Below are 20,445 nucleotides of genomic sequence, written 5' to 3' on the forward strand. Positions count from 1 at the left end.
TTATTTTAGCGCAAACGAGTTGGTAAAAGCTTTATTACACAGTCCATTTTTATCAATCACACCAATTTCTTTTATAGTGTTAATTATCAATTAATGGTGGAACTGCATTGTATTATTTGATTAATTATCTATTTGTAATTAATTGAAACACAATTTTGTAGTAGGTACTTATTCCACTTTTTAATTAAATTCTGTACCGGTTTCTTCCTCTTCAAGGGAACATTATCAGTTGATAAGGTAAGTAGAATAAGTACTATCAATACAATAAGTACTACAAAATTGTGTTTTATTTAATTACAAATAATTAATCAAACAACCACACCAAGATTATATTTTATATTATACCAAATCAGAATACACTCCCCGAAAATATTCTTATATTGGAATTAAAAATGATATAAAAACGTTCATAATTATTATAAAATCGATAATTAACTTCTTCGAAATGATTCACACCCCCAAGATGGGACTTAACATTCACCATAAGTGATCTTAACCTACTCTTGTTAATCTCTTTCAGTTTCCAGGATTATCCAGCTTGTACCAGTGCAATTCCACACAGTCAATCCATCGATGTTTTGTCCTCTGTTAGTTAGTACGTAATGTGGTAATATGTTATCATTATCACTATCTCATTTCCCACATTTGTCCATTAAGTAAAATATTTATACTTGTTGAGTTAGTACAAACATGAACCCCCTGGGTCTAGGACGATTTGGCAACGGGACAACTGGACGCCACGGAATTCGAAAATAAATAGACGTTAGGTACTTATAGGTACTTTAAAAAAATATATTTAATATTATTATTTATATTTAAATGATTATAATATGATTTAATAGTTGGTGAGAATGTAAATATGCAGACGTAAACAATGATTTAATCGTGTATATGTTTAAGTTCCAACGAAAAAAGAGGTTTTTATTTTATATAAAGCCTTAGGCATGGTAATTCTCAATCCGCAATAAAGAATACATTATGTTAAGAGTAAAATGAATCAAAACTACTACGTAGTATATAGAAACTGATTAAAATACCTCGCCTACGTTCTGTATACGTGTCTACGACAGTGCGGCGCCCAATTGTCCGGAGGCCAGTCGTCCCATTCCCGAACCCCCTTAGTTAGTTAATTATATATAAGGTATTTTAAAATATCATATTTATCCTACCTAGTAAGGTAATATTAAATTGTACGTATTCAAATGTATATTTATGACATGGTTACGTGTAAACTGTACATATGTAGTTCTCTGTATCACAGTTTACCGTGATCCGTTGCATCGGAAATAGGTGGCCGTGCAATGGGATAAAAAATTAGGCGTTGCTCACAGAGCATTTCACCGTCAAGTAAGTTATTATTATAAGATATTTGATGGGTATAAATTCATACTTACGGGCACTTACTTGCTAACCTACTTTTGAAACGTTCAGAATTATATATCAATATAGGTAAGTATACGATATGATTGTATTTATAATTTATTTACCTACATTTTTTCTTTTGTCTCTCCATTATATTCCGGTGGGGTTTATTACGTAATTTTAAGTGTTTTATTTAGACATGAATTTGATCACAGATCACAATACTATACGGCCATCGATTTCCGATGGAATAGCTCACGGTAAATGGTATACATACAATTTTCTGGACATTATTATGACACATGTAAATTCTCGTCAACGTCTTTCATCTCTTTACATTTAATGCGTATACCATGGTGTAACGAACTTGCCTTCTAAAGATGTGTTGTTGGTGTTTCACCTTGATTATTGTTGTGGTAATTTCTCTTTCATAGAAACTACTTCGTAATACCCAATCGGCTCAGCTGAAGATTGAAAAAGTTTGAGTAGTTTTTCTCTCTCTAATACAAGACAATATCACGAAATATGTGTGTTCTATGGTAAACATATTCTTAATGAATTTCATACAATATAAATATACCTATACCTACTTAATTATACATTTCAAAATTATTGGCAGCCCTAGCTCGACCAAAGGCCTCGCCGCTTCTTGAAAGAGAGCCGGCAAATGCCACCAATCGTTTCCGACCAAATGAATCATACCTTTACTAATCATATTAATAAGTGTCATTTTCACGTGTCCGTATATATATTCGTTACGCCGTTTTGCCGTGTAAATAATTAACATCTTTATTACTGTATCTGGTGACCACATCTGGTACTCGGATGATCGATGATATCAAATTGTTAGTCTTCACTTCACTAAAAGCTTACTGTTCAAGTTTTTTATAACTATTTTTCATACAATTAATTATCGGACAATGATAATATTTTCGGATAGAGATGGTCAAATAAATATTTTTCACACATTAGTAGGGATGTTCTCACAAATATACAACGTATCAATATTTGGTAATGGGACGATTCGGCGCCGCCAACTGAACGACGCCGACTGGACGCCTGGATAACTAGATGATGGTGAAATTCAAGAAGAAATACACGTTGGCATGTTACATATCGTGGATATTCTGCGAAAAAGCACTAAGTCAAAATTTTGCTGTTTTGACTTAATGATGAGGTAATCTTATTAAGAGTACGCTCTATATTCTACAAAAACACACACAGTCATATCTATAAAACTGGCGAAGATAATTTATGTTATAAGTCAAAAAGACATACATCTATTCAGAGAAAATGCACTAAATGGACTTAGTGCATTTGCTTCTCTCATTCTCAGGCTATATTCACATAATTCTGCGAGCGAAACTGCACTAAGTCATACTCAAAGCAATATCGCAGAAAGGAATTTGCCTTTTATATATATAAAAAAAGTTAAGACCGTCCAAACTTTCAAACTAGATTATCTCAAAACTAGTATTTTTGACTTAATGCTTATTCGCAGAATACCCACGATATTGAACCAGGAAGAAGACAACTACTAATTCTAATATATCTACATACTAAATTAACTAAATATAGATTAATAGTTTAATTTTTCATTGTCGCATGACTCTCATGCCATGACTTAGATGCATACATGTATTTCCTTCACATTTCATTCACCAGTATGTCACCCAGTTATTTGTCGTCCAGTTATCTTGGCGCCCAGTCGGTTAAATATTTACGATTCCTACCTATTAAAGTGGGGAGTAATAGGTAACTATTAATAGGCTGTATTACGGAAGACGTTATTTAAAAAAAACCCTTTAATATGGTTTTAATTAATTAATACGGATTTATTAAATTAATTAAAACAATAAGAAAAGACGACAAAAATTTTGTAATTCAAAGATAAATAGGTGTATCTACAATAATTGTAGATACACCTGTTTATATTATGGTATTCAAATTCCGTGTCTGAAAGATTCGTAATTAGTTTCTGCTAAATGTGTTTCAATTCAGAGTACAGAAATAATATGTTTTGCAACGGTTCATACAATTTTTTTGTAAAACCTTATTTTTGTTGTTAAAGAATCTCCCGTTTTTTTTAAGAAACTAAATACGAATCTTCCAGACACGGAATTTGAATACCATAATATAAATAACCGTCGATTTGATAGTAAGATTTTAGTTTAAAATGTCGAAAGATAAACCATATTTTGCAGATTAAAATTTTATTGTTATTGGTTATTGGATAAAAGAATTCGGCAGGTACAAGTCGGTTTACGGGAAGCCAGGCGGGAACCGCGCCAATTTTCATAGCCGATTTTGGCAAAATTCATGAATTCAAGACTGAAAACCTAACCTAACCTAACTTAAGGCACTTCAGCTGGGCCACGGTCTAAAACGATCGTGACTACGCAACGCGAAGATTGTGCAAACGACGCGTGCAGAACAAAACATAATTTGTCATAAAAAGTCAACATTCGTCCATTTAATATTATGTTTATTGTTCTATTAGTAATAATAATAATAATATATTCATTGACATGTTTTCTTTTTCAAGTAAATGGGTAATGTTTTTAGTCATCTTTACACGATTTAAGAATTAATTCCCCCGACGCCATCACAAAACAAATTGACGTGTTTACAGCTCGACTTTCGCTCTCCGATTGCCAGCGAGTCCGAAATTTCGTCGCACCTATAGTTGAAAATTATTTGCCGTTTCACTGAAGTATGCTCTTAATCTAACCGAACCTAACAAATAATCCGGTATATCGGCTATTTTCAAAATTTGTTTGATGCTGGTCTCCTCCGACAAGAACCAAGAATTCTTCAATATGTAGGTATAAAAAACCAATTGGTATGTAAGAATAGTATATTATTTTAAACAATGACATCATTGATGATTTATGCCTACTTATAATTAATATAAGTATTATAAAAATGATATTTATTTATTAGAGTTCATTGCTATTTATCTTATTTCAGACTAATTTATTGTTTTTTTTTATAACGACAAAGCGTGCTTTGTATAATTAATTAAATAAAACAGCAGTTTGATAGATTTATAAGGTGCAAATGTTTACATGTCTCAGAAATATGTTATTTGTTGCAAATATTTTAATTGTTTTTTGTTTAAAATATTGAAAAGACTAGACACGCAATAATTATCTCACATTATTATAATAAAGTAAACAATTATTATACCGCATTAAATAAAAATAATAATAATGATATTAGTAGGTAGTGGTAGGTACTGTACCCAAAGGGTATTAAACTACTAAATGGCCACCCTAAAGCCTGCCAGATTAACGAACTCACCAAGTTTGGCGGAGATGACGTGGTAGCAAAGAACTAGGGACCAAGAAGGAAGGCCTGCATCATGCCCCCCATACCCTGAAGCAGGCCCCCAGGTTAGGATCTTTGGCGGGCCCCCCTACCTATCGCTAAGGATAAAGGCAGTGTGATGCTCTACAGTAGCGTTTTCCAAATGGAGTACGCGGTAAAATTAATGTATATTTTGTGTTTTTTTATTTTTTATATTTTAATACATCCATTTGAATTATGGAGTCGTCGAGTATCGATAAACAAATAAAAATTGTGTCATCATCATCATCATCATCAGCCTGAATCTATCCACTGCTGGATGAAGGCCTCTTCAAGTTGCTTCCACTTCTCTCGGTCCTGTGCATTGCGTTGCCACGTACTTCCGCAGAACTTTATCATTTCATCGATCCAGCGGCCTCTAGGTCTACCTTGTGGACGTTTTGTACTTCTTGGATACCACTGGATGACTAGATTTGTCCAACGATTGTCTCTTCTTCGAGCTATGTGTCCAGCCCATCTCCATTTAAGGCTTTTAATAAACTCTATTACATCGCAAACCCTTGTCTGCTTCCTTATCCACTCATTCCTCTTTTTGTCCTTTCGCGTTATGCCCAGCATGCACCTCTCCATACCACGTTGTGTTACTCTAAGTTTCTGGATCTCTCTTTTACTTAGGGTCCATGTTTCACACGCATATGTCATCACGGGAAGCACACACTGGTTGAACACTTTGCGCTTTAGGCACAGTGGAAGGTCACTTTTGAAGACATTATTCAGGCGGCCAAAAGCACTCCAGCCTAGCTTTACTCTGCGAACAATTTCATCAAATATACATCCATCTATAGATACTTGTTGTCCCAGATAGATGTAGCTTTTCACCTGTTCGAGCTGAGTGCCATTGATGAGGATCTCTTTTTGGCCTGCAAAGCAGTTGAACATGACTTTCGTCTTTGTTACATTTATTTTCAAACCTACTTTGTTGCTTACTTCAGCGAGTTCCTGCATTCTGCTTTGGAGGTCTTCTGAGTCTTGCGAGAAAATTACTATGTCATCGGCAAAGCGCAGATGACTCAGGTATTCTCCATTTATGGGGATCCCTTTGTCATTCCAGTCAAGTTGCCTGAATAAGTCTTCAAGGGTAGCTGTAAATAGTTTAGGTGAGATTGTATCACCTTGTCGGACTCCTTTGCTGATAGGAAATCTGCGCGATGGTTTATGGAGATTTACAGATGCTGTTGCGCTACTGTATATATTATTGAAAATATTTATATAGCGTCCAGGGATTCCTTGTTTTCTGAGTGCGTCGAGTATTGAACATTTCTTTATCGAATCAAACGCCTTCTCATAGTCTATAAAACCCATGCATAGTGGCAGTTTGTATTCCTGGTACCGCTCTATGATTTTTCTGACGACTTGGATATGGTCCATAGAGCTGTATCCTCCAAAATTGTGTGGTGTGGTGAAAATAGCGCTTTTAGACTTTTTTTTACTAGATATTAGAGAGAATTTGTGATGTGTACTTATTTATATCACTTATCTAGTCGACTCGAGCCCCCCCTTTGTGGGGGCCATGGCCTGCATACAACAGTAGACCGTCCACAAAGCAAAGGGGAAATTATGTGGAATTGGTTGATAACTGTTTGCCTCTGATTGACCTATCCGCACTGTCCATATTCTGAATCTAAAGGAATATATTTGAAGGCATTCCCCGAAAAGGGGTCTATATAATACATCATTACTGAACAATTTTGTTTTTGCATATAGACCCCTTTTCGGGGAACGCCTACATTTATTGAAATAAATAGTCATAATTTTGTAAGAATCGGTATATTATTGTTAGGTACTATTATACTTTAATGTTTTAATAAAAAAGATAATAATATCCAATAAAAGTTTTTAAACAGTAATAACCAAGGATATTTTCAATAAAACAAACATGTTACATAACTAACTATCCGAAATAAATTAAATTTCGACAACAATTTTTTTACGACAAATTAACAATTATAATTATTTGATTGGAATAAATTATTCGTTGTTTAGTGTTATAATATTTTTGAAAATTACATAATTTATTACATCCTGTTAGAGAATGGCAATTTTTCATTTTCTCGCAAATACATATTACCACTGCGACAATGGTGCAGCCAAATTACTTGACTGATTACAAAAATATGTTTTCCGTGTACACTGTACAACACTTCCGCTAAGAAATGTAAATAAACGGTGTTGCCAATGAATACATTTTGCATATTATAAAACTGCAGGCTGTGTCCATTAGGATTGTATTTTATATAATACGAGGTATACATACCTAGTATGTATATAAATCAGTGGCGAATTGTGACTTCTGGAAAGAGGTATGCTGTGGAGATCTGATAAAAAGAGCACACTTGTCAGGTATACTTACGAGAATAGTATGATATTTACTACTAATGAATAGGTACACACTAGTAAATGACAACGACACACTAATTCAACGAAACTTCAAAAACTCATTTACGACATAAAAATGAGCGATGTGTTTAAATTAAGTATTTTTCAAAACACGTATACTCATCAAAAATCATTAGATAAAATTTATTTTTATTTATAAAAACAATCTATACTTACTTATATATTAATATTCGATTAAACGCCGTTGAAATTATTTTTTTAATTATCTAATTATTAATGATTTAGGACAAAGTGCGCAGTCGTGACAACATTATTATGCGCGAATGTTTTAGGCTTTGCGATAGGAGCTTACCTAATTTCGTACAAATCAGCAGACTTGCTGAGGTTACGAGACGTAAAGTCCATACGAAAAAAAATCAGAATTATTTCACACATAATCGGATATTTATTTACGTCGAGACGTCGCGGCGTTTATTATTTATTTACGGCGCGCTGTGGTATATTTTTTAATACCTTTGCAGTTGTTTTGTAAACTGTGTAATACTGTAATACATTCCTACATATACGACATCTCTCGTTGGCAAAATAAATTATTTTTATATAGCATAAAATAATGAAGTGATTAAGTATATAAATATGTAAATATGCAATTAAAATTTTTCTTAAGAAGGTAGGCTTTAAATAATCGCCTAGTATGGAGTCTTCGCCACTGATATAAATAGACACGACTGCTTTATGTACCTTTTGAATGAAAATTCACTTTATAATGTCCGATATATCTAATATAGAAATCTAGATGAGACATTATTATCATAATTACATATTATAAGACATGTGGCACTAAAGGAATGGTATCTAGTGTTACTTTAGCAGTAAGTAAACATTATATTACGTAAATTTAACCAATGCCATATGTTATTTAAATTATTTAAAAAAAAACACCTTGCCTTATTATTGCGATTGTCAATATTGTTCTGAATTTAAATTTAATATTGTTGCAGGAACTGAAACATTTGTTCAATTATGTAGAATATAATACCAACAACACATATAAGTAAAGTAAGAACGCATTAGAACAGCTTAAGAGTGAAATTATTTTAATTCGCACCGTGAGTGTAAAACCAAGGCATCTGCAAAAGACATATTTTGGATATATTATAATTTGAAGTCTTCGTTTTGTTTTGTAGATATAAACCATACTATTTGGTTTATATCTACATTATACTGCATGTTCTTTCAGTTACTTCACTGTTACATTATCAAGTTCGCGACTTTTGCAGTGGTTTTGCATTTAATCTCGCAATTGAAAAAATTGCAGATGCCTTGGTTTTACACTCACTGTGCGTATATGGTCATGGCCCCCACAAGGAGGGGCTGATAGGGCTCTAGCCTGGAGGCCCGGTCTCATGGAGGGCCCGGCGTGGAGAATCGACCAGAAAAGTGAGATAAACACACATCACAAATTTGCTCTAACAGTAAAAAAAAGTCGCCTGCAGTGCTATTTTACTTCAATAATATTAATCTTTTAAATTATGTGGTGATGCGATGTAATTTTTAATTGTGTCAATACTCGACAAATCCATAATTCAAGTGGATTACTAAAAAAAGTACTAAAAATATACTAAATACCCATAATTTTACCGTAAACACTATCTGAAAAACGCTATTGTAGATCGGGCTACTACCTTTACTCTTAGCGATAGGTAGGGGGGCCACACAAATATTCTAGCCTTGGGGCCCGTTTCATTATGTGGGAGCCATGATTATGATATTATGTTTCTGTTATGCAGTTACTTATGGATATTCAAACACTAATATACTGATGCCATTTTATTAATGCTCATAACAAGTCGAAGTATGGAGAGGACGAGGAATAGCCGCATCCAGATGAACGGACCAAATCAAGAATGCCACAGTTTTTACATTGGAAAAAGCCCTATGTGTCGCTAAATCCCAATCGAAATGGATCGAAGGCTCTCAGATGGCCAAATCATCCGGTTTACGATCCTCGGTCATAAGGTCCAGGCGAAGAAGAAGAAATTCAAGTCTAGTCCGGACCAGGAACATATTTATATTATGTTCAATGTTGTCCATCTGAGTAGGAAGACAAAAATTCAACGTCATTTCTATCAGAATAAGAGTTATATTAAACAATGTTAATACAACTTTAGAACAATTTGTAGGTGCACAATTGTGTTTTAAGTCGGTACCTATTCGACTGTACTCTGCATCAGAAAAACACTTAAAAATATAAATAGCCGTGATTTAATTTAATTGAAAATCAAACTATTAATATAATCTGCGAATCGAAAGATTGCGATGCTAGAATGATATATCATAGGATACCAAAAGATTAATTTTGATTTTATTATTTCTAGCACTACAACAGGCCATGAGGCCCAATGGCAGTAGTGTAGTGAAACAGTAATGTATTTAGTAATAGAAGAGAAACAATCACAAACACCCTGGCTTTGAGAAAATCACACAAATATATTGTGACCTCACCGCGTACTGAACTCGGGGTCCCCAGCATAGGCTTCTACTTGAACTTGGGCTAAAATCCAAGTACCCTCCCCTAAAGAGAGGTAGAAATATTTGGAATAAGTCATTTTTACTATATTTAGTAACTTACCAATAACGGGAAGGATATATTACTTTTTTCACACATTCGCTCATTCATATCTGATTTTTGGCATGTTTTAATGAATTGATTGTTCATTTATCAACATAGTTAATTTCAAAAGTACCTACATACATAACTTTGGGAGCGAATCCGCGTAATGTTGTAATGTGATAAACATGCGAATAGAAAGAGAATTTAAAGTTCAAACATAATCACTCATACCTTTAAAATATACGAACGCCATGTAACAAAATTAAGTAGATAGATATTAGGGATTGCAATACCGGTATTTCAAAACCGGTATCAAATTATTTATCGATACCGAAATACCGGTTTCAAAAATCCAATATACCTACCGGTATTTTTGGTATTAAGAAAGCATACCGCACCCCCAGTAAAATACTGTAGTAAGTCAAAAATTGGCATTTTGCAGGAGAGCCATTTGAAGTTTCAAATATTCTTTGTAAATACACGAAAAGTCTGAATGTAAAAATTATTACTCATTTTTATGGAAAAACATGATCTATTTTCAACTGTATTCATCATTTTTCTCTAAAACATATACAAACGGAGATATTTGAATATTTCTGAGTTACGACTGTATTTTATTAGGATATTTGACAATTTCATGGTAAAATTTGAATCAACTCAATACTTTCTATGTAAATTTCCCTACCATCACTCTAATAATTTCAATTAATTTGTTGAGCACTGTAAAGGAAGGTTTTCAAAATATTAAGTTATGGTACAATCTTTAAAGATTTATTGAAAAAAAAAGAAAAATACAATTATTAGTTCAAAACAACAAAAAAATACTTAATTATTTAATTTAATGGGAAAATAAATTTTTTACATACGATTTTTAATTTTTAAACATCACTTGGAAGAGAAGCAAAAAATCATAATAAAATTCACGATGTTTAGCGGTGCAGAGGAAAACAAATCCTTCTTTTTAATTGTCGTTATTTTTGGCCACTCTTGATATGCTTTGGATATATTGAGACCATCCATTGGTAACGGTTTGCCTATTTGCTGTTGTCGAACATTCAATTTCCTACATTCTTCATGATAACTGGTTTTAAAAAAAATAATGCATGGATAGTCTCTGTCTACTTTTATAACTTTAATCTTCTGCCACAAAACTTTTTCTCCATTTTCATCCGTGTTGTAATTTTTACCGATTTCATCTGCTAGTTTTTTCATGTTGAGAAAATTATTTGTCGTCATGGGTTTAACTATGTATGGTTGTCCTGTTTTCTTACTTGTTTGTACAATGGTAATCATTTGGCTGGGCACAAATATTGGTCCACTTTTTAGAGCCCTGGTCTTCTGCTGCTCAATTGTAGAATGGACGATATCGCCTTCATTTTGTTTATGCCCGGTGACCAAAAACTTATGAGAGATCGTTGTATTTTTTTGTGAATTCCCGGTGGCATAAAAATACATTGCAGCAATGTATTTATTTTTATTCTGCCCGGCACAATTGTCACTGTAAAAAATAAAATGCTCATTGTGGTGATATTTTTTACATGCATTGTAATCGAGTACACAGCTACCAATTTTATTGGATCCTCATGCAGCTTGACTCTCGTCCCACATGTATCAGTTTGCAATATTTTCAGTGATATTATAGACTGTACGATTGTACATTGCCAAACTTTCGTTTATAATAGAAAGTTGACACATTTCCGCAAGGAAGCGGTAAAACAGCCTGCAAATCATATACAGCTACATTAATGACGCTATTTTGGCCATTAGTTCGGGACTCTGCTACGTCTTTGATCTTTTCATCCCTTGCCTCTTTTTTCCAGGTTGATGTGTCTCATATTTTTCTTGAAGTTGTTTTTTTTCATCTGGTGGTGAAGAATTATTGTATAGGTCGCATTCAACGCACAAATCTTTTTTTAGGCTTAAAGAAGCCAATATTAAATTCGTCATTAAATATAGATGCGTATAATAGTGTTCTTTTCCAAATGGCATATTGCTGTCAGCTTGTTGTTTTTTGTATAACCGATACATTTCAGCAATTGTTAATTTACCATCTAAATACAATTTGGACGTCTGTGCACGCAAATAATGTTACTCGATCACTGGGAAAGACTTAATGTGAGCTCTTATATCATTTTTTTAAACATCACTATTTTTTTGTGATTTTTGTGATCTCTTTGTTCTGGAATTGGCGTTCCGGAAAGAAGATCTCTTGTTTTCCATGCAGTGGAGCAGTACCTTTCACTCACCCCAAATGTGTTGATAAAGTATTTTTTGCATACTTCTTGTATTTTACTTTCATTTAATTGTTGATAACAAAAATTGTTGCCTCTGCTGCTTCCAGTTTTTTTTGTTTGAATACTTTGGAACAATAATATACATGCAATTAGTGAGAAAATTACGCTGTATCTCAAGATTTTCCTGTAGTAACAGAGTTACAACAGTATTTTTTTGAAAAGTATTGGTTTAGTTTTTTAGAAAGCTTCTTGTAAAATACTGTCGTAACTTAGTTACAACACTATTTTATTATCTATTCAACAGTTTTCGGAAAGTAATGTACTGTATTAAGTGCTTTCTCTCCGACACTATTTGAGTTTGAGATACGATAGTATTTTATTAAAATAACAAAAAAAAATACGAATCCAACCACATCCATAACTCGAAAACGCCCATTTCAGATTTACGACAGTATTTTACTGGGGGTGCGATACACATTTATGTTTTTCGAAATTAAAATTAATATTATTTTATTTTGCTATACTACTTACTACTATATTGTATGTATATTAAGTTTTATGCATCCAAAAAGTAAATATATTGATTGAAACCATCAAAGGTTAAATAATATTAAAATAAAATCCCTCAAATATACTTATAGAATAATAATTGTCGCGATGAATTAACATAGTTCGAAAAAGAAAACATTCGTGCCAAATATTTCCAATGTATTTTAAAACTGTTGATCCAACGTTGATAGTAGATATATCCAACAAACGTTGAATTTCATGGAGCTTTTTCTGTACCCGGACTTATTGTATTTGTAAAAATTAGCAGTTCTAAAATATTATGATCTATAGGTACATATTTACAAAGGTCAACATAACAAATGTAGGTAGGTACTTTAGGTTTTTATAAAGTAGTGTTTCAAATAGATTTTAATAATTATATTTATTGATATTTACTTATTTTTTCCATAATATGTTTTGACGAATACCGGTATTCAATAAGAAATAACTGTATTGATATATTCATTCGGTATTGCAATCCCTAATAGGTACCGATCGAATTCTACATAGTAACTAAGTAATGAATTTTATTATGTGCGAATACATGTATATTAATGTAACCATCATACCAATTTATATTATATGTACTTAAGTATTTTAAACGTTGCATAATACTATCGAAAAACTGACTCGGTATCGAATAAAACACTTCTTTAGACTGTTGGTAGTTGCGCACATAAAAATATTTTCATACTTTGAAAATATAACAACTCAATCAAAATATCGACTAACATTCCTACCAACCTCGTCTTCGGCTAATGCTGTAGCTGTTCAATTTGATCTAACTCTTTATTCACTCACGTACCTGTCATTCAAAAATATAGTCCATCCAATGGCCCACACTTTAAATTAAATTTCATTTATTATTTGCTTAAATAACTAATACGTACCTACCGGTAGGTATTGTGAGATTATTTGTGTCCACGTACCTATTATTTAAAGATAAAAAATAAAATGTTAAAATTGTCGACCCATTTCGCCCATAATTTTAATATCAATACCTACAGTGGCCAGTGGGAATGACAGGAAACTGGACGCCATCTTAGATCGAGGGGTAGGTGATAGATAACCCGCACTTTATTTTCAAACAAACATATTTATTTTAGTAGTAATTATTAATTACACATTTTACAAGGAATTGATTTGTAATTTCTTATTTAAATGCCACGAAAAAAATGCTTTAGAAAGTTACATTTTGAATGGAATGCCTGTTATTGTATCTTAAATAATGTCGGAAATCAAAGACTATGATATTATATATGTTTTCGCCATAGTGAGCATATGTAAAACGCGCAAATTTAAAATAAAATCAAACTGTCTCTGCTTTGATCATTCGATCATAGTTTGAAAAGTAAATCGATTCACACGTGTGTATTATTATTGAATCTATTATTACGAGGGTAACAATACCTATATACCGAAATAAAAAATAACAAGGTGTTGGTTTGATCCAATCATTGGTTACGAAAATACACTCGCTGATACTAAATATCCAAATGCGATCATCATGGACTATGTTTACTACTATAGTGTGTAAACTATAAGACATAATTAAAGGACTGAAATTTGTTTTGAATAATTCTGTTAAAACTTCTTTTTGGAGGAAAAGGACTCAAAACGATAATATTAATATAAAAATATATGATATGTAAGCTACAAACTCTGTACTCTCATATCTGCCGCAAGCTCTCCCCTTAGCCAGGTTGCACATCTAAGCTCGTCCGACTGCAACACGTCGAATATGTCGATGTGGTTTTGTTGGTATTCACAAATCACATGTAATTTAATGTACCTCCCCATACAACTCGAATGTAATGCTCGACATGGAGCGCTCAGCAACTCGGGAAACTCAGGTGGGTAAACTATAATGTAATGTAAATGTGTTTTTATTTCAAGGAAAACATCAACATTTTCGCTGTGTCGCAAAATCCTGTTTTTAAGTATGTCTCTATCTCAAAAGGATTGAAAAGCGTTAATGAGTAGCAGAGACATATGGGTGGGAGACCACGTGAAGATCAGTGGTCAGTAGCAGTGACCAGATGCGAAATAACTACTGTTATAGTGAACCATACGTGTCCGACACAGAAAAGCTGCTTGATGAATTTTCCTATTTTCATGCAGTCAGCACAGCAGCTTGGCTTAGGTAGTCCTATCCATAATAATTATAAAAATATAGCTTACATTATTAATGAGTTTTTATTTAGTTTAAAAATATTTTTTCAATCTTTTCTCATTTCGTTCGAACAAACTATGGAGAGACTACCTTCACAGTCCGCGAGTATTTTTTATAGTGTTTAATTGTTGGCCGATCGGTGAATATCAAAAGCTGTCACTCAGATTGACTGATCGGTACCTTTGTTGAGGTACACGTACGTCTCACACTTCGGAACTCATACCTATGTGGATGTTACCTGTGACTATGAGTATGTTTCATCAATGAGACCCACTGAAGGTGAGCCTCAATATTTGAGAAAAATAATGCAATTAGGCACATATACCTACATAAAATAATGACATAATTATATTATCACATTTTTCGGTTAAAAAACGATTTTTTTCCGGTTCGGTACATGTTCAAACACGCGCGTTAACATCATTTCAATTATAGTTTTTCAATTTATGGCTACGGCCGTATGTTGTAGCTTAACCACTGGGAAATGCCAATAGAAATAGCATATTAAAAAAAAATACTACCTAATTCTTAGGTCAATATTTATTATAAAACAATCATTATTCGTAGGATGTTTTATCACATTTAAATGGTCAAAGACATAACTTATAATCAGTATCTTTAGAATTATCTTCAAATGTTGTAATCGTGCTCATTTTTTGAATAATAAAATCCCTAATTCTTGTAAAATTTGGGATCACAGAAATTATAAATATAATTTTTTATCGTAAATATTTCTATTATTTCAATAGTAAACAATTTTACTAAAGATTTTATAAATGCGTTTAAAAATTAATAAACCTAAAAAATCTTAACACCACTGCACATGGATGTACTGAAATGTGACTATATTCTAAAACATTAGATCGAGAGGTTTAGAAGAATACTATTTTATGTTATAAAAATAATTGATGCAGTCATTAAATTTAATGTTTAAAATAAATATAAAGGATAATAAGGCTTCAAAATTATATAAATGGATTATCTACAACGTTTCAGGCATGTCCAGGCTTATGCTCTGAAAATACCATAATATTTTTAATGTGTCCATACAATACATTTCTTAGATATTGGAGTCATGAAAGGATGATAAAAATACTGTATAAAAATTGGGGCGACATTTTGGCGATGCCTAGGGACGGCATTTTGTCTAGGGACGTCATCGTATGGGTGCGTATGCTGTATGGCTTGGTAGAAGTTATTGGTGAATTGAATTATTTATAAAACAAAAAATATCTGTCCTATCTTTTTCAATATGAGATTATTTGGTTTATAAAGGTACCTACTGATTATTTTTTTTTTTGAATGCGCTCATTTTTTGGGAATTGTCGGACGCCTTAAAACATATCGTATTTCCACCGGCGGTAAATGTTTTCAATCGAACTCTATCCTTTCCCGTTTCCTTTTGACAAAGAGTTGAATCATATAATTTAAAAATATTATTCGAATTAAAGGCCTCAGCTGGCGGGGAAGGTTGTTTTGTAATGTGACCACCATAGAGAGTGTACAGCAAAACGTTTTCAACTATAAAATTAGCACGTAGGTTCATAGGTACCCTCTTAATAGATCACAGAACTGATTTTGCGTTCTCTGTTAGAGATAATAAGCTCCACTCATACCTACAATATTATTAGATAGGCAAGTAGTTAGATAAGAATATCATCTGCTTTCTTATGTATGTCAATTGTAGATACTGATTAATGTAGTTAACTGAAAAATGCTCCATAAAATATTAATTTTAACATGGAACATGTTTTACTCATGATCTCCGACGCAAAATAGACGTAGAATAACTATGGACGCGCAGCCCGCCCGCGGCCCGATTACTTACGCGCGCCGATTATTTTACACGTTTAGTAGCCTACATTCTGTGCGACATATTGTTCTTCTGTTATTATCACGTATTAAGTTTTATTATTGTAATTACATCATTTTCAGAAAAGTAAAATTGTTTGAATCCTTTGGATTCGGTTAATTTGACAAGTAATTTTTCTTTCGAATTTGGACAACCAGCATTCAGAGAATCGGTAGGCAAAGCATGTTCTATGTTTAATAATTTTAGCTGACAGGGTTTTTTTGTTCTTATTATCTCCATTGAAACTTTTGCAATTTATTTTTTCTTCTTCGATTAAATTAATGACTGGAGATCATAACCTGGATGATTTGACAATCGGTCAATTGCCACCTTCGCCGCTCGGCTCGTGCCCCCTTGATATTCATCGGTATTTATCGTCAAAGGAAAAACACTCTTGACCTGGTTTGGTTCCAAGTTCTGGTATAATTACTTAGAAATACTTAGAGATTTCTCAATCTCATATATAACGAAAATTGGTGAATCTGGCGCAGGCAGACCGAGACAAGTCGTTTTCGATTGTGGAGTTCTCTCCTGATGGACTCTTTTGTCAGTTTATTCATCAACAAAACCCTCAACATCTGCCTCTAGTATTACATTTTACACGTGTCTAGTCAAGGTCTAGTCTCTAGTCAGTCTTTCTCTTGGTTTGCTGTACCTACTAGTTTCGAAGGCACACATACAGGCACATAACTACATATAATATACAAATTGGGAAGACAACAAGAGATCTTACTATACGTATTTTAGTTCATTTAGTAATATTTTGTTCTTCTAAATTGCTTAAGCAAGAGCTTGAGTCTGGCAAAATCACATATTGTTTTTCAATTTGTGTTTTAGTCAGAGTATGGACCTAATAGGTTGGGCAAGTGGCTAACATCCATCTCTCGTAAAAACAAATCTGTTAACACAAACCTCCACTCTGTGGGGGCCCATATGATCTTAATAGGATCGGACATGGTCAATATGTAATTTGAGCTTTAAAGCTGTTGTAAAGCTTAATTAAACACAATTTACTTAATTTAAAACAATTTACTGGGTAATTATATTTTTTAAAGACGTTTAATTGAGAAATATGTATCTGCTTACATTGCAATGAAAAATCTATGTTTTAAAATCAATTTCATTATTGACAATTAAAAAAATGTGCGTTTGTTTATGATTTTCTTATCATTCTCATCTTATGGTTATTATATCATTCCTCAAATATTGTCCATCGTATATTGAATCGACCAACGGTATTGGTAACATTTATTTGTTTCCTGAATAAATGTAAAAATACCCTGCGGAATAAATGTCGACATTTTTAAAAAAATTTATAATCCTCATAAATTAAAATATTTTTATATCCAGTTACGTAAAACTGGTATACCTACAATTATTATAGAAAGATAATTTATAATTGACACCATAATGTTCTAATTATCAGCTGTTCATAGAAAACATACCATTAATAACAAAATAAACCACACCCCTTTAGAATGTAATATACTGATAATAAACCAGGATCATTGGAAATTATCTACCCGCCAAGAAAAGCCATTAATAACCAAAAACACCTGATACCTACTTAACATCCACGTGCCAGAAATGTTTTTTATTACTAAATCCACAACCCCGAGCGATTTCATGTATCCTAATTTATTTGCTTCAGTGGCATCCTGATGTTCAAGCTTAAACAGGATATTATTATAAAAGTGGAAGGAATAATATTATAATCACATACATTTTCTTCTTACTCCACCATGAATTTAACTATAGAATGTATTTTTGTAAAATAAAGTATGTAAATCATGGCCCCCACAAAGGGGGGGGCTGACAGGGCTCTAGCCTAGGGGCCCGGGCTCAGGGGGGGGCGGCGTAACGGGTCGACCAGATAAATGTGATAAAACAAATCTTAAATTTCCTTTAATAGTTTAAAAAAAATCGCCTGCGACGCTATTTTACTTTGGAGTTGTTGCCATTTCAAAATATCGATGTGTTAAAAAATCGCTAAATTACACTGAATTTTATTTGACCTCGAATACCATTTGATAAACAATACTGTAGAGCGTCAGGACTGCCTTTAACCATTGTGATAGGTAGGATGGGGGGGCGCCCAAGATGTGGGGGCCATGATGTACATGGTACATATTATCTATATTGAGATTGCTAAGCCAAAAAGACGTTTGCAGCTTTACAGGACAGTAACATAGTTGTATAATATTTTTCATTAAATATTATACTAACGCAAACAATTCGTCACGAAAGGAGTCTTAATTACGCAATTTTGATCTGATTATTATAAGGATTAATACATTATTATTTATATAATTGTGTTTAATCGTTAGTATCAATTTCACATTATAAACTGATAATAATTATACTGAACTGATACTTAATAAAGATAAATGAATAAATTACTATATAAAAAAAATATGTACCTACTTATAGTTTTTGTACTCTTAGTATTACAGTGGTAAGATAGGGCCACAAACAGAATCGTAAATAGACCCTTGATGGTGTCCGTAATCACGAGGAGGTGTTTCACATGACTGTGATATACTTCAGACCCCACCCGAGATTGCAACATTCTGCATCTCTACGTCACCCTAAGCCGGATCTCACATATAAACTTGCCTCGTCTACCGCACAGCCATTAATCAAACTTTCTACGAACGTCGATCCGATGTTGCATAATGAAGACCGCGCACATCTACCTAGCGACAGTCGCGCGTAACCCCGTAAGCGCGTAACGTATAATACATTTGGATGGGGCGACCGGCGAGCCGGTGTAGGAATGACCAATTCGTATGTGTGTGTATGCGTTCTGGGGTCTTCGACTCGCAGCCCAAAATGCATGCGATTTGTTGATTTTGTTTTCAAACTAAAAAGTTGCATTCGACTATTTTGCGGAGCTCTATTTGGCAACGTGTGATTTGTGAATAACGATGACGTCACATTGACGTATTCGACACGTTGCAGACAAGTTTTGATGTTTTTTAAGTTCAAGTAGGATCTAAAATATTTTATGGGATGGTTTGGGTATTAATAATTTATTTATTAAAATATTTACTGATAATTTTCACTAATGCTACAAATTTGCCCATACCTTGGAAAAAAACGTAATTTACAACATTGAAATATATCTAATAAATTATTTATGTATGCTTGCGTATAAAAGGTAAATAATATATTCAAATCGACTTGGAAAAAATCTACCGAACATATATTCATCAATTAAAATATCAACGGTAACATATTAAATTTAAAAAAAAATATATGCATAACAATAAATAATAAAAATCATATAGGCCATTAAAAAACCAATCTTATTAACTTTTATCATCGAAATATACCTCATATGCCAATATATTTTTATGTTAATTACATAGCTGATACTTTTTTCATGACCACCTGCTGCGAACGCCACTGGCCACTGTTACCAATGCAATTCCAATTAACCGACTCAACTTAATTAAGAAATGTCAAGCTACCATAACCCTAATAAAGCCATTTGTAAAATGAAACTCGAGGTTAACTTTACCATTAATTATAATTTTCTTCAGTCTAAGAAAAATGGGAGCCCACTGCGAAGGCGGTGCAAGCCTTTGAAATCCTTACTAATTATCGAACGATCATAATATTTTTTAACAAATTTGAGAACACTGCCATTTATAATATCATAAGTAATTTATCATGGTCATTTTTTTTGGGAAACCTTTTGTGTTTGATCAATTCCGGCAAGGTGGTTTTATCCTATTATTATAGAAAAGATTATTATCCATGAATTCTAAGAAAAACATCCAAATAGTACTTAGTTATTAAATGCTGTAAAAATATGTTTTGTTGAGTTATATGTATTTAATTTTCTCTCCTTTATCGTTCCCTCGTCGCTGAGGATCGTGACCACCTTGAAATTCTGTCATCTTTTGAGCGACCGAAACTTTCCACCACTCTCGATCCTCTGTTTCTCTCA

The 20,445-nt window shown here is 33.0% G+C and overlaps 1 long non-coding RNA gene across 1 annotated transcript; it reads left to right on the forward strand.

Moving 5' to 3' along the window:
• The first annotated feature begins 8,163 nt into the window (after positions 1 to 8,163).
• LOC147078696 (uncharacterized) lies at positions 8,164 to 17,689 on the forward strand. Its single transcript, XR_015072203.1, has 3 exons — positions 8,164 to 8,508; positions 9,447 to 9,653; positions 14,362 to 17,689. It is a non-coding gene; the product is annotated as an uncharacterized LOC147078696 (long non-coding RNA).
• Positions 17,690 to 20,445: the final 2,756 nt, after the last annotated feature.

This window comes from Rhyacophila brunnea, unplaced genomic scaffold (genome assembly GCF_057557595.1).
Source record: "Rhyacophila brunnea isolate RB1 unplaced genomic scaffold, BYU_Rbru_1.0 scaffold_11, whole genome shotgun sequence".
Taxonomy (NCBI): Eukaryota; Metazoa; Arthropoda; class Insecta; order Trichoptera; family Rhyacophilidae; genus Rhyacophila; species Rhyacophila brunnea.